Raw genomic sequence first — 20,974 nt, 5'->3', positions numbered from 1 at the left:
GGCACATGCACACATTACAGAGGCACTATTTTTTGTACTATGTTCCTTTACCCTAGTCTGTTGGGCACTGGACATCAAGGATGTTTTTCTAAATCGGCTGATTTTTAGCTATTTATTTATATTTACTCCATGTGAGTTACCTTGCAATTCAGGCTGGAGGTGGAGACAAAAGACCTGGAAAGCATACAGAAAACAAGTTTATTTTAATATTGTTTTTCCCTCCAACAGCTTGGTAGAAGGAGACTGCTAATTGGGGGGGGAATAGAATATTTTTTTGTCTGTGGCGGTTCCAGAAACCTCTGCACCCTGCCCAGGGGGTACATACGTTAAGCACTGGTGTGGGACTAATCTTCTTTTGAAACATTTCAGATATATAGCTGTCTCTCTCCATATCTCTCTCTCTCTCTGTATATGACATTCAGTATTTAAGCTGAAGATTCCCTTTAGAATAAATTAAAATAGAGAGCTACTTACCATCCCTGACCCCCTGTGTGGCAATTAAAGTCTTCCCAAACACTGTTCTGCTGTTGCACGCCCCTTCAATCAAAGCACACCCCTCTGTAGAAATTGTAAAGAAGAAATGCTGAAAAGAAAATACACTTGAAAAGTAATCTGAGGGCTGGAATTCACTCTTGGTCTCTCCCCCTTCTCTCCTTCCACTCACCGCCCCTCTGTCTTAAAGAGAGTTTATCCATCCCAAATACTCACATGTAAAACTCTCCTCAGTGGGACTCTGCACAGCTGGCTGCTCGCTGCAAGGTGCAAACAGTGAGCTGCCTGCTGAAGTCAGCCAGCTGCTCCTTCACCAAAGAAGAACAGTATCTCCTACAGGAAAGAGGGACACATCACTGAACCAGAGACAAGAGCTGAAAGCCAAATAGTGAGTCATTTAAGGCAGTTTTTGGAACTGTTGTAGTTTTTGCTTCGCTTTGAAGTGCAGAATTACTAGAAACACAGGCTTCTATTTTATTTGGAGGGTTTATATTAATTTAAAATAATGTATAACTTGTAAGTAAAATCAAAATATGGCTGTCATCGTAAAACAAATAATTTCTTAGTGTCTAGAGCTAATGCAAGTAAAGTACTGCAAAGGGTTAATGTCAGCTGCCGACATCTTCTTGCCCAAGTATGACATTCTGATTTCTTTAAAGTGATACAGATACATGGCCGTGCTAAGTGCTTAAATGATATAATCCAGACTATAATGCAACAGGTGCAAATCTGTGCAGGGATGCTGAAGAAGTGATTTCTATATGTAACATGCCCAGATGTTTGTGTGCTAGGTGAGAGGGATATATCCTGCTGAATCTGTAGCTGCTATATGTGCCATGTGCATTCTGAAAAAGTCAACTGAGGTGTCTATGGATTTAAAGGATGAGAGATATAAAGTGATACTAATAACTCTGTGTTAATGAACTTAGAGCAGCAGGAACCCATGATAAGTATATTTCCCACTGCTATGGATAAGTTGTGGATCCTAAAATTTGTGTTGGTATATTTATACATATACATAAGCATGTGGAGATGTAGGTATCATATATGTTCATATATTGCGCAGAGGTAATTCTAGGATAAATATTCTTATATTTGTAGGACATGCAGGTTACAGTATACTGTATGTCCATGATGTCTGCATTTCCAACAGTGAATCAGGCACATTCCTTTGGGGGCATGCTCGTAATGAAGTATTACGTACATATCCTACAACAAATATGCTCTGAAGTGATGCTGACAAAAACAAACAGTGATGTGGAGTGTGTGTGTGGGGATGTTACCTGAGAATTATCATTATCATAGCAGATCCTTCTCACTTAAAAGGGGTCTGCACATATCTTATAGCTGAACAACTGATTGTATTACTGTAGCACATCTCATCAGTTCTTCTAAAACAGCAATACGGTTGGTATACAAAGCTCTCCATAATCACTCATGTATTAACAGGTAATATAAGGGCACAAGCACATTGAACCAACAGTGGTGGGGTGCTATTCAAGAATGACTTACCCTCTCCCTGCCTGACTCCCACTCCAATATTGGGGTACCTTCTGCCTCCTCAGTGGGACCTTCCCCTGTGAGGTGCCTCTCAATGCTTCTCTGGCCATGCTGCAAACTGTTTTTAACCAGAAATGATTTACAAGGGTTATTCACCTGGGCCTACTTTTGAAGTCCCTGGTGGACCTCACTAGGGCACTTACCCCACTGAGCTGCTGTATGAGCAGACTTGTTCCTGCCTCTCAACTCAAAGGTGTCACTATTATGACAGCTAGCCTTAAAGTAGCAAGACCTAGCCTTGTTGTAGGTGGTTGTATCACAGGGTCCTTAAATTGTGCTTTTTTTGGGCCTTTTGACTCCTGGCTTGAGCTCCTCCCACAAAGAGGCCTGGGGCAGTCCTTTCCCACCCACTTGTGGTGGGACCTCCCACTTTTAGAACCTTTTCACCTATGGGAACTCTTTCTTGCTACCTCCTACTGGCTAGGAATGCTCACTAAGTAGGATTCCCTTTACTACACTCCCCTCTAGTGACAGAAAGTAATCATTACATATACTGTAACTAACCCTCCCCCATCCCTTAAAAGTGAATACAGTGATTGAAGTATTTCTGAGGAGAAAGTGCATAAAACAATCTGTATTATTTGGGGTTTAATTGATTCATGAAAAAAGCTGAATTGGTTGCAGTCCAGTTTTAAAATGACAACTTGCCATCAGGGCAATTTTGATAACTATCCAATCTCATCAACTGATGATAAGTAGAAAAAGTAATACATACAAGCAGAGATGGTATGGATAAATAGCAAGGTGTTAGCTAGAGGTTATATAATAACAAATGTAGGCAGTGTAACAAGGTGTAGCTGTATTAAAGTGGTGGTTCACCTTTAAGTTAACTTTTAGTATGTTACATAATTTCCTATTCTAAGTAACCTTTTCATTGGTCTACGTTATTAATTTTGTATAGTTTTTTCATCATATGTCTTCTTCTTTCCAGCTTTCAAACGGGTGTCACTGACCCCATCTAAAAACAAATGCTCTGTAAGGCTACACATTTATTGTTATTGCTCTTTTTATTACTCATCTGTCTATTCAGGTCCTCTCCTTTTCAAATTCCAGTCTTTTATTCAAATCAATGCATGGTTGCTAGGGAAATTTGGATCCAAGCAACCAGATTGCTGAAATCGAAAACTCGAGAAAAAAAACTAAATAACTCAAAAAACAACAATAATAAAAAATTGAAGTCAATTGCGAATTGACTCAGAATATCATTCCCTACATCGTACTAAAAGTTAACTCAAAGGTGAACAACCCCTAAGAGTTATGGAGAGAAAAGGAAAAGTGAATGATTATATGGTTCAGTCATGTTGAACCAAAGCAGTCAGCATGTGTTCTACCTCCTGCAGTTTGAGTAAATAACAGGGGTCTTTAATAAGCAGCAGTCAAATCATATTGCAGATAACATATTTGCCTGCAGCAGTGCACCCATTTAAAAGGATTGCAGTGCTAAATTATTGCTTCAATGGAGTGGGAAAAGTATTGCTTGAGGTGTACTTTAGTGCTACTATCCTCTCAGTATATAATGTACTTCTGTGGTAATATCCATCTCTCACTTTATAATGTCCATTGAATGTTCAGAATTTTTCAGACGAAGGAAGTAATTCTTGCATCAAAGATACAAAGTATGTATCTGCCTACACAAAGCATGATACCCGTACAAAATGCTATGCTTTAAGGTGGGTGTGGTTTTAAAATATTGTGATATTCCAAATGGGCTTGTCAGAAAATTGCTGCATGTTCTGCATTACCCTTCCCTTTATTTGCCTCCAAATTTAAAAAATACTATGGCTTTTATTGAAATGTGTTCTGTACCTTATAGGCTTAATGCCTCCCCCCCCCCTTAATCAAAGTGAGAAAACTGGCAGCTAAAATGTAAATTTCTTCGGACTTTAAATTCAAATCAAATTTAATATTTCTTTTGAATTGTATTTATTTATTTATATTTTGGAGGGGGTTTCTTCAGTCAAGGTAAGTTTTTTCATTCTACTTACCAAAAGTGTGTTTTAAATGTGTGTATTTATTCCAAAATTGTTGCACGTTTGTGGCATATTCTATGGTTATAGTAGATATACAGTAGTTGCAATATACTCACAGTGTAACTAACATCCCAGTGCAGAGCAATCTGATTGGAGGACTATGGGCTACATGTGGCTCTCCAAAAAATGGTATGATCCCAAGCCTGCCCAAGAGTTCAACTGACTTTTGTGTATGACATAATTGCATTGATGTCTGGCTTCCCAAGATGTAGTATATATAGTGAATAAAGTAACCCCCTATAAGGATATTATAAGTCACCAAGGACCATATAAAACCACGAGACAGAAAGGCAGAGTGCTTTTATACAAGTCATGGAACTCTGAGGTTACTTCTAATATCCTCATATTTTCTAACAAGGGGTATTTTATTTATTATAATACACAAGTTTTAGTGAGTCATGTGACAAAAATGACATCAACACTCACTGTTCACTGATCACCATTTATAAGGCTATAATTTACAAGATATTCATGGCTTCTGTGTCTTATATAGTGAATAAAGTACCCCCTATTGTAAAGGAATTCCATGATCATATAAAAGCACAAGGCCTAAGGCAGAGCTTATACAAGTCATGGAACTCCGAGGTGACTTCTAATATCCTCATATTTTCAAACAAGTGTACTTTATTTATTATAATGCACAAGTTTTAGTGAGTCATGTGACTAAGCTCCGTTTATAACTGATGGCATCACTAAGAGCCATTTTTAAGAATATAATTTACAGTATATTCATGTCTTTGGAGTATTATGTATTATATATATATATATAATATAATACATATTCTGCTGCATGTGTCAGAAACCTCTCCCAAACTATTCCATATTACCTGCCCTCTGCCCTGTACAAATGTGTACACTGAGTTCCTGTAGATCCACATGCACCACCCCTGAGCAAGCAGTGATCAGCACACGGTGTGAATGCTCAATGAGCACTGATAGAGGAAAGTCTACACTGAGTAGAAGTTAAAGGGGGCTATTATATTACTATTTGGATATGTGATTGAAATCAGTTGTTCATGGAGGAAGGAGAATTAATGTGAACATTTCCTGGTGAAGCAGAATAAATAAGTGAATTTTAATATATAAGAAAAGGAAATGATAGGGGGCAGCCTGACAAATATTAGCTGCTAAATGCACAGTCCCTTTAGGCAAACTGAAAATTCAGTTACAAAGAGTCTGGCTGATCCATGGAAAGAAGCTTATCCCACATTTTAACCTAATCTTCATACAGTAGCTACACTGTTCACCCCAGACTGTATTCCATGTGTTTTCAAATCCACAATATTAGGGCCATCCAGTTTCTTGGGTAGCAGGCCTGTTAGAGCAAGAGATTCATTACGACGCTGAAAGATGTCCCACAAAAAGAAAGCAAGAAAGAAAGAGCAAAAGAAATCACAAAGAGGGAAAGAGAATAGAAAACACATGTAAAAGAGAGATGGAAACTAAGAGAGAGAGCGATCGAAAGGAGAACAGATATTTTGGGCAGACACAGTGGAAATGTGATGATATAAAAGTTTGGGTTGTTTATCCCAGAGTCCTGCTGCTCTCTGCTTGCCACGTGCTTTGGAAGTGGGTCTGGCACAGCCTTGGCAAGAACATGGGAGGAGTGTTCATATTCAGTCTGGCAATGACATGAAGACAAAGCAGTTATACTGAGGGCGCTCTGTGTTTAGACTAGGGGAAACATGGTAACTGCCGAATGAAAATGTAATACCTCAGCGTGTAATGTCACCAATGACTTTCAAGTAAGAGGGATCACTATTTTTGTTTTCCTGTGATCTTAGTTATATAATATATTACAGGGCTTTGCACTAGATGTGCAACTGGTGCCAGGGTGCAAAATGCTCAGCCACAATCTGGCCCACTGATTTATTACGATACCTCTAACTAACTATACAAGCCGTGTCTCAAGGAATATATCCTATAAGAAGGAGTAAATTGCACATTACATAAAATAATGTTCCATGTTAACTGCATGGAAGACTTTCCATTCCACATGTGATGCCATAATGATTTATCTCGTCAGATCAGTTCTAACATGGCAGGCCAGCTTTGTTTGAATTACTATTCTTTTATTCTTTATTTACCACACTCACAAATTAAGAGGGTCGGTAATTTGATCCCAATGAAATTGGCGAGGGACTAAATAATGTAACAGTATGCTGATACTTTATCAATAAAGCAAAATAATACTGTAGCAGTTAAAATTGGTGACAAGTACTGACAGAAAACTTATTGGGGAAGACAGAGGAGGCACATCACTGTGCAAAGCGGTAATACGACTATAATATATAACAAACTATGAATTTTATTAATAATCTTTCAGACAGGTAAAAAGTACTTTGGTACTGTTTGCTTGTGACTACTGGCAAGCAATATCCAATATATTTATATTTTCCTCTTAGTCTAAAAATAAAAGTAACATAAAGAAAGATCTACACATTTTTAGTACCACTATAACCCACTCACAGGTGGTACATGCCTGCCAGCCACTCTGCCTGTACTTTGCTGCCCATTTACCTGCATCCCCATCACTGGTCCCAGATAATCTCTTGTTAGACACTGAATGAAATCAAAACTCACATAGTGCAGCCCTTTAGATTAGAAGCCAGTGCCATAGTTTAAGACAACAATGCAATCACTTCCATACTGGAACAACAGTAGCACAAAGATATTGTCCTGTATGCAAACCCTAGTAAAATGATCAACTCATTGAAGTAATCAGGGTGGAGCTTAGTGCATGCATTGGCACCAGGCCAGTGCCACACTAGTTATATGCTATATTGCAAAAAAAATGGTAACTGCAATGGCATACTACAAAATTCTAGGTGCAAGTGAAATGTAGGCAAAGTAGCATTTAATTAAACATAATTCTTGTGCCTGGTGCTATACATTATACATTACTGCAGTGTAATGAAGCCCTGTACACAATATTCGAATTTCAAGCTATTTTTTGTGTACTTCGACTAGGGAATAGTCCAAATTCAATTAAAATTTGAAAAAAATTCAGAAATTAGAAATATCGAAATTTATGATGTACTGTCTCTTTAAAAATTCGACTTCAATGGACGGGTTATCACTGTGATATGGGTTAGAGGCTGACAAACACGACAGTTAACATGTTACTTATGTTGTTAAGTTTACACCGCAACATACTGACCATTTAACAATTTAACATCTCGTTACATGCGAGACTGACTGGTGACTCGATTTATGCATCCAATTAAATTAGCGGCATTCTGTCTATACCTTATGTCGTGACCTATGTATGATTATCTTACCTTGTATTATTGTTGCCATGTACTCCTGATTGATACAGTGTACCGAGTTGTACAGGAACTATGTGTCACCACCTTGAGATGGATGTAATTGTATCTGAATGTTGCTCGAATAAAAAAATGTTTTAAAAAAAAAAAAAAATTCGACTTCGACCATTCGCCATCTAAAACCTGCCGAATGGCTGTTTTAGCCTGTTGGGGACCTCCTAGAACCTATTTGGAGTCAGTTGGTGGACTTTGAAAAATCAACGGTTTTTTGGGAAAAACTTTGGATTAAATTCGATTGAATGCTCTATTTCTTCAATTTGTACAATTCGAATTTGGCTGAATACGGACCTACTCGATTGAAAATGGACCTATTCGACCAAAAAAAACCTAAATTTCGGTTGGTCTTTTTGAATTCGAATTTCGACGTTTTTTCAATTCGAAATTTGACCCTTGATAAATATGCCCCTTAGTATATCTTTATAAGAGTATATATTCATAAGAATATTTAGGGGCATATTTATCAAGGGTTGAATTTCTAATTGAAAAAGACCAACCGAAATTAAGTCAAAGTTTTTTTTTTGGTCGAATATGTCCGTTTTCGATCGAATAGGTCCGTATTCGGCTGAATTCGAATCATACAGTTCGAAGGAATAGCGCAATTGATTGAATTCGATTCAACGTTTTGCCCCCAAAAAACGTTGATTTTTCAAAGTTCACCAATTGACTCCGAATAGGTTCTAGGAGGTCCCCCATAGGCTAAAACAGCAATTCGGCAAGTTTTAGATGGCGAATGGTGTAAGTCGAATTTTTAAAGAGACAGTACATGATACATCTAGATATTCGAATTATCAGATTTTTTTCAAATTCGAATCGAATTTGGACTATTGCCTAGTCGAAGTACACAAAAAATAGCCTGAAATTCGAATTTTTTTCATTCGAAAATTCACCTCGACCTGTGATAAATCTGCCCCTTAATATTTATATCTAACTGCATATGGAGTGATCTACATTTCAGTTTATTCATAGAACAGGAGGGCAATATAATTAATTACAATATAAATCAATATTTTTACAAATACATTCAAAATTCAGTGTTAAGGCATACAGGGGGGGGAGGTCTCTGTTCTGTAGAGCTTACAATTTAAATGATTCAATATCAGATACCTTTATCTTTAAATGAACTCTTGGTATTATGCAGACAGTGAAATTCTCGTATAATTTGTAATTTCTTTTCATTTTTTATTTTTTGTGTATTCTGAATTATTTAGCTTTTTTTCAGTAGTTTCCCAGTTTGGAATTTCAGCAGGTATGTGGTTGCTAGGGTCAAATACACCCTAGTAACCAGGCAGTGATTTGAATGGGAAACATGACCAGTATTAAGAGAAGTAATAAAATGTGACAGTAACAATATTGAAGCCTCATAGAGCAATGGTTGCCAAGTCAGTGACATGTTTGACAGCTTTTAAAAATGAAATAAAAAGTGCAAAGGATAGGTGCTAAGGATTCTTTAACTACAAGTTACTAGCCTTTAAGTATTGAACTTTGCCAGGAGGGGTACCATGAATAGACTGAGGCTGTATTAATGCTTATGAGAGGACTGTGGTGTTGACAGTTAGCCATTTTTATTGACCCACTTGACTTTCTCACCAGCTAAAAGTAATTCAGCTGCAGGTTGATCTTGAAGACTTTACTTCTGATCTCACGGTATTCCCTGAATTCATGTGTGCCAATTCCTGCCCAAATTAACTTTTTCATTTCTTTCTTTTGCTTAAGGGAAATCTTAAAGCATGGTCATTAACATTTTCCTTCAGCTCAGACACGCTGTCTGGTATAAGCCACGGCGTTCATGAAATAAATTTCATTTTAACGGCTTGTGTCACAAGAACTTAGAACTATTTCTTCGTGTACATGTTGCAAACATTTTCCATAGACTTAAACCCAAAGGAAAACATCTGCTCAGTGTTCTAAGCATTAAGATTGCATGGGCAGCCAAAACATATAAGTTATGTCTGCACTAAAATATCCCCTTCTGTGCGTAAATACCATGACGGGGGGGAAAGGTCAGTGCAGAAATACACTAGCAGTGGTGGGTATTTAGCAGTGAATAAATCAGCATGGAAAATAAGTTCAGATGTGAAGAATTGGAACCTGTGGGGCAATGCATATAATATGTGTTTGATGAGGCGCGTAAACCCAGCATGCAGCACTGTAACTCCATTTGAAAACTGCCTTGAACAGGCAAATTACATATACAGGGAGTCCTTGAGCTACATACACCAACTTGCATACAACTCACACTTGCAAACAGAGGCTTTTACAGTAATGTACTGTGGTTTGCTTGGCCTTTATTAGCATTTTGCTTTAATAAATCACCTGCCCCAATCTCCTCTGGTGTGTGTTGTCTACTGTAAAGCCAAGAAAGGTAAAAATACATATGCACAGAAAGGTAAAAATAAATACTATGTTAAGACAAACATCTGTCTTGTTGCATTTAATAAGTAAATGTATATGTTGTAACTTACATACAAATTCAGCTTTAGAACAAACCTACAGACCCTATCTTGTACGTAACGGCCCAGGGTTATACCAGTGAGCACCATGGAGTGCTTCTCTTCCATCTTCCGATTTCTTTGCGCAGCTGCGCATACGCAGTAGAAAGAAAAGCTGAACTTTAACTAAAAAGTTGGCTATTTCTTTCAACTACGCATGTGTCTGCAGTGGGAAATTCAAAGCAAGAAGAAATCGTAAGAGGATTAGGGATGGGTGAATTAGATCCGTTTCGTTTCGCCAAATATTCGCCGGCGGCAAAATATCGCAGACGCCCATTTAAGTCTATGGGCGTCGAAAAAAATTGTCCCGCGGCTTCTTTTTTTTTTCGCGCACAACGCCATACAAGTCATTTTTGTGGTGAAAGAAGGCGAAAAAATCCGCCCATCCCTAAAGAGGATCGCTCCATGGTGCTCACTGTTATAACCCCAGCCAGTGATAGGAGCACCAGCCTGGGGTTTCAGGGAAGTCAATGCAATCACTTGGGGGTACCTAACATTTGGCAGCCCCAAGTGCAGGATGCCTTTCCTTCTCCTTTAAGTACAGGACTTTGTTGTGCCAGACAATTCTGCATAGATCAATGCCCAGTTTGCTGCTTACACTTTGCAGTGACACAGTGTGTGCTCCTCTGATAATGCCTATATTACTGGTAAATAAGGCAGGCTTTAACAGTAGGGTTTCCTTTTGCCTGATAGCATTGATTATATCATTGATACATTGTATCATTGATACAATTGAAAAGGCAGAAATTAAAAGCAGAGTTCTGTTCCATGGCGCTCCCCAGTTTGCAAGTTCTGAATAACACACAAGCTGGAAGGCATTCCGGGGAACTCCCCCAGCTCCCTGCCCTTCTTTAGGTAATGCTGAGTGAGTTACAGATTTGAACCTCAGGGCACAACCAATATGTTTTAATGGGACAAAGTGGAAGAAACATGGTGTTCTGCACATGGTAGCAACAGGGCTTGATGGAATGTAGTTTTAAACTGCAGGCAAACTATTAAATTGGGAGCAGCATTTAGTATTATGTGACTGCAGGTCTGTTTGAGGTCACATATGTATGTTGTAAATGGAGCTTAATCTAAAGCATGTAAGAAATAAGTCGAAGTACAGATCATACACAATTAAATGTTATTCAGCGGCACTATAATGTTACACTGAAAACCTGCACTGTTGGGCTGTTGAGGAGTAGAGCTGGGAACTACTGATCATTTGTTTACAGGCAGCTCTGTAACCATGCCAGCTGCTGCGGTATTTGCTCTAACTAATAGAAAGGGACATTGCACGTTTCAGTGTGTCAGGTTGACTTTTGCAGAATAACACCTCAAGCACAATAACACCTATTCTCACAGGTTTGTACTGTAAGTCCACTTCTTTGAAATATTCATTGCAACTTTCAGAGAAGATTTTTAAAAAATATATCCAGTTGCTATACAGGTTAGTTATCTGCAAGATAAAAAGGGGAAAGATATATATATATATATATATATATATATATATATATATATACATATATATATATATGTTTAGTTAAATAATAAAGCTAATATCACTTGAAATGTATACAAAATCATGATCAAAACCTTAAATATGTTACAAAAAATTAAATAGCTCTCTATTTTTTAAAGACTTTGTCTACATGGATAAATTAACATTTTGTTTTAGTATTTTTACATTTATTTTTCTGCATATTATCTCTTTAAAATCATGAATAGGGGAAAAGGTTGTAGCATACAAAGCCACATCTCTTTTATATTACATTTACATTTTAAGAACCAGCATCACAGAGTTCGATGATGGTTAGACCTTGAGAGTAATAGGAGTGTTTATTAATAGAAATAAATCAAAGAGAGACTTTACTTCCATAGATGCACAATAAGAAGAAATCCACGTGGATAGGTTTAAGAGACAATGAGGCAACTTCAGACCAGGCGAAGCGCAATAAAGTAGATAGGGATTGCTTCAAAAAAAGTAAAAAAATTTTCTAAGTCCCAAAAAACGCTGGCGTTTTTTCTTTATTATGGGTTATAGGCTGAAAACTATCAAAACATTTTTTTGGGGCTCCCCTCCTCCCCCCACATTTCCTAACTCATTGCAACTTAACTATACAGTAGGCACATGTGTAGGGCAAAATAAAAATTTTATTTGCTGTTTTGAAGGTTTCCCAGGCTTGTGTAGTTCTGCTACAAATACTTCCATTGGAAATTGAATTTGGCGCCGTATGCAAATTAACCATTGCTAGCGTAACTTTGCTTCGCTTGGCGAATTAATGCTAGCACAACCTTACGCTACCCCTGAGTGCAACTTCGGATTTTAGGGAATTTGCGGAGTGCTGACGAAAATACGCCTGGCGAAGGCCGGCGAAGGGCGGCGAAGCGGAGGCCAGCATAACTACGAATCTTAGTGAATGTCCCACATAATACGATAATGTTCCAAATATACAAGGTGCATAACTTTAGGTCATTGTTCACATTTTCTCTGCTCATATACCTAACAATGCCTGGCAAATCAAAAGTGGAAAGACTCCATAAGGCAAAAACTAGTGAAAACCATATAAGACCTTGTAATATTGATGGGATCATCTGCTGTTCATTTTAGTTTAAATATAATGGTTAGAAATGCTTGGAGTTGATGGGTCTCAGGTTATGATTTTGAGTGCAGGGGAGATAGAGGAGGGGCTTGTCTGTTCCAGCCTGTGTGTACTGTTTTTTGTTATTCAGTACCATGGACAGGAGCATATTTGTTGAAGCTCTTTGCATGTCTCAGCTCCCCCAAGATCTCTTTCTATATAGATACCTTTTCTTTACATTCTGATTTTTGTCTAACAATTGCTGACCTGCACTAAACCCTGTAACAAATCACAAAAGTACCCTGTTTTAGACAGTTTGTTTTCTTGACAGAAAACCCACCAGCCTATACTGGCCCAATTTAACTTTATGTGGAAATTATTATTGGATATTACTTGGCATATTTAACAAAGTATAGCATTTTAACATTACAAAATCCATACACAATATGATAAAAGATGTATACAGATATGGGACCTGTTATCCAGAATGCTTGGCACCTGGGGTTTTCCAGATAAGGGATCTTTTTGTAATTTGGATCGCCATACTTAAATCTACTAAAAATAATGTAAGCATTAATTAAACCCAACAGGATTGTTTTGCATCCAGTAAGGATTTATTACATCTTAATTGGGCTCAAGCATAAGGTACTGTTTTATTACGACAAGAAAATAATTTTTAAACAAATGAATTATTTCATTATAATGGAGTCTATGGGAGATTGCCTTTTGTATATTTCAACTTTCCGGATAATGGCTTTCCGGATGCCATACCTGTAATAAGAGAAATGGGTATATAGAAATGTGTAAAAATAGATAAGCATTGAAGAAATAGCAGACAGAACTTGGCAAAGTTTGTTAGAATAAAATATAATATTTAGGAAGATAAAAAAGAACAAAATGGGTGTATAAACTAAGGAGATATAGTTCACTTTTATAAAACATAAACCGAATAACTGTCAAAAAAAGGGCTGTGCATCTTTTGGTTATTCTGACAACAAAACACCCTTTAGATTATACTAATATGCTTTTAGTTGAAAACAGTGCTTATTAGGATATCTGCCTTAGTCAATGCTCATTATCCTGTTGAAATACCCAATCCAGCATGTGGGTGGCCTAATCAGACTTAAGCGAGCAGATATTACAGTGTATGGCCAGTTTAACTGTATTATTTGTGCATTCACAGGATTTGCATAAGATACCAAACAAAACACAAGGTTATTTTGAATTCTTTCATAACTGTCTATAATTTAAAGAGTATTTTTTTTTTTAAAAAAACTCCAGCCTGCTCTCTGAATTTACATTTTGACTTTTTTAAACAAAGCTAGCCAGTAGTGATGGACGAATTTGTCCCGGTTTGCTTTGCCACGAATTTCGTGAATTTCCAGCGAAATTGAGAAAAAATGGCAAATGTTCATGTGGACTAAGAGTGGACAAACTTATTATTAATCAACTTTTTAAAGTAATGACAGCAGGAAGACATGTACAACAAATGTCCTTTAAATGTGGTTGGGAAAGGGGTTAACATAATGACAAGAGTGTAGAATTGATGTTTATGCATTCTGTTAGCTAGGGGAAAGCTGCATTATTACTGGAGTGGTTTAGTGGTTTGGAAGGCAAAGGGTTAAAAGATAAAATCATCCAAATAGAAGGCATGATAGTACAGCACTTACATTGTGTGGAGGAATATGCAATGGTGGGCTTAAAGCAGAATCAAAGACAGACAGGAGAAGGAAGCTTACTGATGGAAGGGGCAGAGCTAAGATGGAACTGCATGAGAATAAGCAGGAAACTTAGCTGAATAGATTTGCGATGGTCCATTTTTGAAGGGGTGCTAACCCCAGGATATATGCCTTGCTTAAACTTGTGGCAGCTCTTTAATAGAAATCTTGAGAAATGTACTTATATAACAAAGAACAAAACAAAAATATATATATATGGCAAGAGAATAAAATGTATCAATAAGCACAAATCTAGGGGGGAGCAAGTGCCCCCCTTGCCCCTATTTGTGGACGTCCATGGATAGGAGCCTGAATTGCAGACTATAAAATGTAACAATAACAATACAATTGTAACCTTGCAGACCAATAGTCTTTTGGCTGCATTTAAAAGATGAAAAGAAGTAGAAGAAGAAGGCCAATAATTCTAAATTTATAATAAATAGAAAATGAAGGCTAATTGAAAAGATGCTAAGAAAATGGCATTCTATAACACATAAGATATTGTCTGATTTTGGCTATCTACATGGCTGAATTGAACCACTCATCTGGGCCACTGACTAGCAGTGGCAGAACTACTGCGGACTAGTTGTGTTGATGCCTTCTATATTGAGGCTTTATTTATTTTAAAAAAAAGAAACTATTGGGGATCTCAAGGGCTTTCATCGGGCTTGTTACTTAGATGCCATCTATTGAGATTAAAGCCAACAATTTTTAACAGGAAATGGGTCTTTACAGTGAAAATTCGGAATTCACTACTAAGAAGTGGTGTTGGCAGACTTAGTCAATGCTGTCAAGAAATACTGGGATTTTTTCTAGCACATAAGAGTATACAATGTTACATCCATTAGTTTAATTACAGGAAAATGTTGATCCGGGGAAAAAACTGATTGCCAGTTGTTTGAAGTCTGGAAGTATTTTCCCATTGATTAATTGCAAAAGTCTTTGAGGATTTTTTTTTTTGTTTGTCTTCTAGCGGAAAGATATTATAAAAGGGCTTGTTGTACATTTGTTGGTTTTGATCTTTGTTATGTTACTAAGCAAATGAATAGAGCTACTATAATTATGAAGTTAAGAAACTTGTCAGATACCACAGAACAGGATCATGCATCAATGTAAAAACTACAAGGCACTATAGGCCAGTTGTATGTAAAGTACTGAATTTGTTAGAGGGAGACCAGGGCTATGGAAGTTGGTTGAACCACTCTATTCATATGTTCAAATTTCCATGAAGCTTGGAAAATATGGAAATACATAGAGGACTGGGTTATTTTAAAACTTCCAGTCAGCTGATACATACAAAAAATATTATTTGTAGCCACTTGCAGAGCTAAATCTCATCTATTCTAACTACAGTTCTGATTTGTGCTACAGATAAACCCTGATTTTGGATTTGAATAAATCGTAAGACATAGGGGGACCTTTATAGAGTAAGGATGGGGCAGTCATAGTTAAATTGAGGGTACTGGCAGACCACAGAATAATAGATAGAGCAATGTGCAGAGAGTTAGGCAAAAAGTTACAAGGGAGGTGCAGGAAGGGGAAGGTGGAGCCCCCCTCCAGCACTGACAGTTTTTCTCTGGGAAGCCAGATAATATAATAATAGAACCAGTTTACACTTTGGTAATCTTGTCAGGTGTTTCAATAAAACTGTAGCCTTTTAAATCCCAACCTGGCAGCCCTAATGGATAGTGGGGGAAAGCAGCTGTTTCATAAAGCCTTCCCCTTCACACTGCCCTAGTCATGACACATCTCTCTGAAACTGGTCATTGAAATATTTGTGCTTTAATTATGCCATAGCTCTACAGCTTGTTTTTGGAAAAAATTATCCCATAATTGACACATTTTATGATTGCTATAAATATAGTAGCAGTTCTTTTAATAGAGAGCCCATTATATTTTCTTGAATCTTGCGGAGTAGCTTGATTCCTTATTTGAATATATTCAATTTTGGTCATTAATTTACTTCTCTTGGTTGAATATTGGCTGTAGCCTATATTCACACAGTGGCTTTTTTATATACCTTTTTTCTGATATAAGGAAATAACTCACTATTTCCAATAACTATTTATGGACACCATTAAAAAAATTCCTCTTCATTCTATGTATACTGTACAGTGTTTTACAAGTAATAAACTCCCCTTCACTATAAAGAAAGTGAATAAATATTTTAGTTAAGTAAATTGTTATTCCATCTACTCTTGCCCCATAGAGTCGACATAGTATAGAGTCGACCACTTTCACAGAGTGGACTTGAAGTTGAAAAAATTGAAGGGCCACACAGTTTTGGAGATGAATACAGAAACAATTTATTTACAGTGACCAGTACAGGTATGGGATCCATTATCTGTAAACCCTTTATCCAGAAAGCTCCAAATTATAGGAAGGCTATCTCCCATAGGTGCAGACTTACTAAAGGGCGAAGTGGCTGTCTGTATCGAAAATTCGCCAAAATGACAATTCGCAGGGACATCGCCAATTTACTAACAGGTGTAGAGGACAATTTGCTAGCAAAAGAGCTCAGCACTAACGAAGTTTCACACCCTTTCACCAGGCGAATATTCGCTTAGGCAAATGATCATTAATCTGCAAATTCGTCAAAGTCCGAATTTTTCACTACGTCAAAAGAAAAAAAGATGGGATTTTTTTTATATTTTAAAGTGATTAAAGGATTAAGTTGTAACTGTTAAATATTTTTTAAATTTTTTACCCATGTGAAGGTCATGCCACATTTGTTTTAGGGCGGGCTCATGTCTAGGACAATGGAGGATCTCTTTTGTCTTTATTTTGCTTCCTTGACCATTTTTAATAGTAAGTGGCCATTTCCAGAAATTTCACCAACATCACTAAGACATTTATATGACCAATATGTACCCGTCCTATTCAAATTGACTTAAATGTAAAAGTGTTAATGAAGTTTTGCTAGGAAGAAAGTAACACTAGCGAAAGTTTGCTTTGAAACGCTTGTGCTGCCAAATTTTTGCTGGCGAAACTTCGCCAGCGTTCATCTGCAGAGGTGTAACTTCGTATTTTGTTGATTAATCATATGCTCTGCAAATTAATGTCTGATGAAGTTGCGAGAAGTGAGCCTTCCAAGGCGAAAATTCGACCTTCAATGTTTTTCTCATGTGAGATTCAAATTACTGAAAGATCCCTTATCTGGAAACCCCCAGGTCCCAAGCATTCTTGATAACAGGTCCCATAGCTGTGCAGCTTCTCCAATACTTCTGTTATACAAAATCCCAAGCAAATATATCAATAAATAGAACAAGGGTTCCCAAGCTGCAGGGCCAGTTAGATGCTTACTCTCCTGTTCCTCCTCTACAGGTCAAGGACTCCAGACACAGGAGGCAGTAGAGTAAAGGAGGGTGTGGCTGGTTTGTTATCTGCCTGGTAGATAGAGCTGCCTGGAAGTTATCCTTCATTCTCTATTCTTCCCTACTCCACACAGGAGACTTGCATCAGGGTCCTAAGGCATATCTAATTCTAGATTTCCTTTTCACTGGGTCCCTGTCTGGTGAGGTACAGTCAGGGCACTAGTCCCTTTTAATTCCATTTCGAAACACTAAAGGAGAATTCAACCATTTAGCCAAAAAACCCACCAATTCCTGGGCCTAAGGTGAAAAGCAGGTAAGTAGGTAGGGCTGCATATTAATAAAATACTCTTTTGTAGTCTTGAATCAAATCCCAAACTTGGGAGCCACATGGAGTTTCCACTGTGCCTCTGTTGCTTGCTTGCGAATAAGAGGAAAGGAAGGGGTAGGGGTGGCCATGCTATGAAATCTCCTGCTGACTGGTCCGTTACAGTCCAGTTTGTTCTGATTGTGGCAGTAAAGGACGAGGATACAGATCTGTCAGCCTGGAGGTGCAACAAACCTTACTCCAACTCTGATTTTAATTAAAATTGTAGTAACTTAAAATAAATATATAATAGTGCAGTCAATGCCAATACTAGGTCAAGTCTTCCTTAAATAACCTACCACAGTTTTCTCTGGGATTATATGCATGGATTTGTATGGAAATGTACACCAATGTGCCTCCAAAGATGTCCCCCTAGCTCCCCAGCTTATTTTCTGCTGATTCACTACACATGCTCTGTTCTGCTGTCAGTTACTGATCTTAGGGACTGTCTCAAAATATACAGTACACATAGAATAGAAATGCCAAAATATAAAGCTGATTAGTAGTTAATACAGATAAATGGGCCCTCCTGCTTCTAACCATTTGGCCTGTTTCGTGGTCATTACTTGTGTATGGGAACAAAGAGGCTAAATAGATACAAATAATAGATTATAGAATAGAAAGAAAAGAGACTTGGAGAATAGAAGTTGATTGAGTAGAGGAAGAGGAGAAATAGTTTGGAGAGTGGGCCCGTGGTCTAAGGTTTTCTGATGGGCCCTTGGCATCCCGACACTGTCCTTGCAGATAAGTTTAAGAGAGCAATTCAACTCTTTTACTGTAGGAATACAGAATCTTAAATTCATTGGAGCAAGAATTGATAATCAATAGCCAACTTTCTATTCTATTGTCTCTACCAAGTCTCCATGAATCTTCTGTGCATGCATTTTGTTTTACATTAGCACATCTGCTCTTGTTTTTACTCTCTCAGACTCTCTAATATGTTTCCCTCCTATAAAAGTGCAAGGGCTAATTTCCACTTTCTAATAACAGGATATAATGTGGTGCCATGTGATACGTTGTTACAAGTTTCCTGAGACTAAGAAAATGTACAGTACTTTATTCTCCACTGTAACAAGAAACACCCCAGCCTTAAAAGGCAAATAGCAGAGACTGTTTGTTGTTGGTGACTATTTTACTTAAAGACTTTGAGCATTTAGTTTAAAAACAAAAAAATAAATTATTTTGCCCTTAAAGGAAAAAATGCAAGTTTTCCAGGAGTCACCCTGGCTTCCCAATTCAGTGGCTAACAGTCCACCTCAAAGCCACTCCTGCTCCTTCCTGTTACATTCCTTTGTGAAATGTCCCTGAAGGAAAAAATGACTTTGTGCTGATTTGTCTAGGCTGTGTGCTCACCTCCAAATTAGTCTTTTTATGAAACAGCCTGACTCAGAAGACTTAATTTCATTAAAAACATTCTTTTCATATTTTTATAAAGCCCGGAAAATCCATGGTGCTTATGCGGGGAATGCAGTCGGAATGTAAATGGGCTTATTGTGCATTAGGTACTGTATGATATAAAGGAACAAAAAAAAGTTGGGAAGCCCAAGAAGATGGGGGAGGTAGAAATTAACTGTATGGGCACTTGAGGCAAATTTATTATTATTTATTATTAACATGTATTTATATAGCGCCAACATATTTTGCTGCGCTGTGTTTATAGATCAATATTGCACTAAGAAAGAATGGGAGGCATCATATCATTTTGTGTTTTACAACATTAACTTTCCTGCTACAACTGTTACTTGGAAGTACTCCCATAGGTGTGGGAGCTTGGGCAGTTTCCTCTATTTATAGCCCTGAAAGAGAACTTTTTTTCCAACACTATGCCACTGTTTTATATAATAAAGTTCATTCTTTCCCTGGCTGCATCTAATAATAGCCCAGCTTAAAAATGCTATCCCTAAAATTAGTTATAAGTAGCGTCCCAAAAAGCTTAAAGGGGAAGCCAACTTTAAATGCATTTTAAGAATGCCATAGACAACCCTATTCTATGCAGATTTTTAGTTAGTCTTCATTACTTATTTTGGATCTTTTTATTACATTATTAGTATTTTTATTCTGCTTATTTCCATCCTGGAACTAGAAAATGCTATCTGCTCTTTACTGTCACTGACCCTGTCAATGAAAATACAAATTGACTGTGTTCAGTTTTATTGTTATCCCTATTTTACATAGTCATTCTTTATAGGCCCTCTCCTGCTGATCAACCATTAACCAATCTGACCTCCAAGGTGCTATCTGGTTGCTAAGGAAATTACTCTATAACAGTTCGATGGCAGTTCAAGTTCCAAGACTGAAAATAAAAAATACCAAAAAAGTATATATTTAAAAAAAGGGAAACGAATACTGCTGTCTACATGATACCACATTTAGATTCTTGCTGTGTGACTGTCAAGCATGGGACTGGTTTCTAGGGATTACCCGAATTTCGGCCTATGGTGCCCCAGGACCAGGGAACTATCGTGAAAATGAAAATGTAATATAAGCTTCAGCTTACTGAAATAAGAAACTGTAAATACATTTGATTAAAAATTCTGTACCGTTTCTGAAATAATCAAGTTTATCTTCACTATCCCTCTCTCAGCATCTGTTTCTCTACATTCTCTCTTCAGTCAGGAATCTATTAAAATCACCAGAAATCCTGCCTCTCTACATGCAAAATTTGTGCAAAAGGCAGTTATTTTGTTAGATTTTGTCTGTACTGGAATCAGTTATTTGAGTGAGCTCTAATATATCTGCTAGGAAAGGGAGCGCCCCCTATAATATATATCTGCTGCATAAAGACAGAATGAACAGAAACAGATGCTGAGAGAGGAATAGTGAATATAAACTTGATTATTTCAGAAACAATGCAGACTTTTTAATTGATTGTATTTAGAAAGTTTTTTACTTCAGTAGGAGGAAACTTATAAAAAAAATCATTTTCACGATAGTTCCCCTTTAGTGAAAAGAAAAATGTCCCCTTTAATAAATTAAATTAAAACAGGCCACCTGGCTGTGACTATAAAATATGTCATGTGACCCCAGCACCATATAAACATAATTGACAGGTGTAATAAAAAGGTTCAAGCGTGTTTCCATAGAGCCCCAGTGATGTTGAATGGTAGCACCCTCTGA

The 20,974-nt window shown here is 37.3% G+C and overlaps 1 protein-coding gene across 1 annotated transcript in view; it reads left to right on the top strand.

Annotated features, from left to right (window-relative positions):
* The first annotated feature begins 665 nt into the window (after positions 1–665).
* col8a2.S (collagen, type VIII, alpha 2 S homeolog) overlaps positions 666–20,974 on the top strand; it is a 69,187-nt gene continuing 48,878 nt past the window's right edge. The window contains exon 1 of the mRNA XM_018249496.2: positions 666–880. The gene's annotated coding sequence lies outside the window, so the exon portion shown is untranslated. The remainder of the gene's footprint in view (positions 881–20,974) is intronic.

The sequence above is a fragment of the Xenopus laevis genome, chromosome 2S, assembly GCF_017654675.1.
Source record: "Xenopus laevis strain J_2021 chromosome 2S, Xenopus_laevis_v10.1, whole genome shotgun sequence".
NCBI classification, from domain to species: Eukaryota; Metazoa; Chordata; class Amphibia; order Anura; family Pipidae; genus Xenopus; species Xenopus laevis.
Note: the sequence above shows the minus strand (reverse complement) of the source record. Positions and strands in the feature narration are given on the sequence as shown.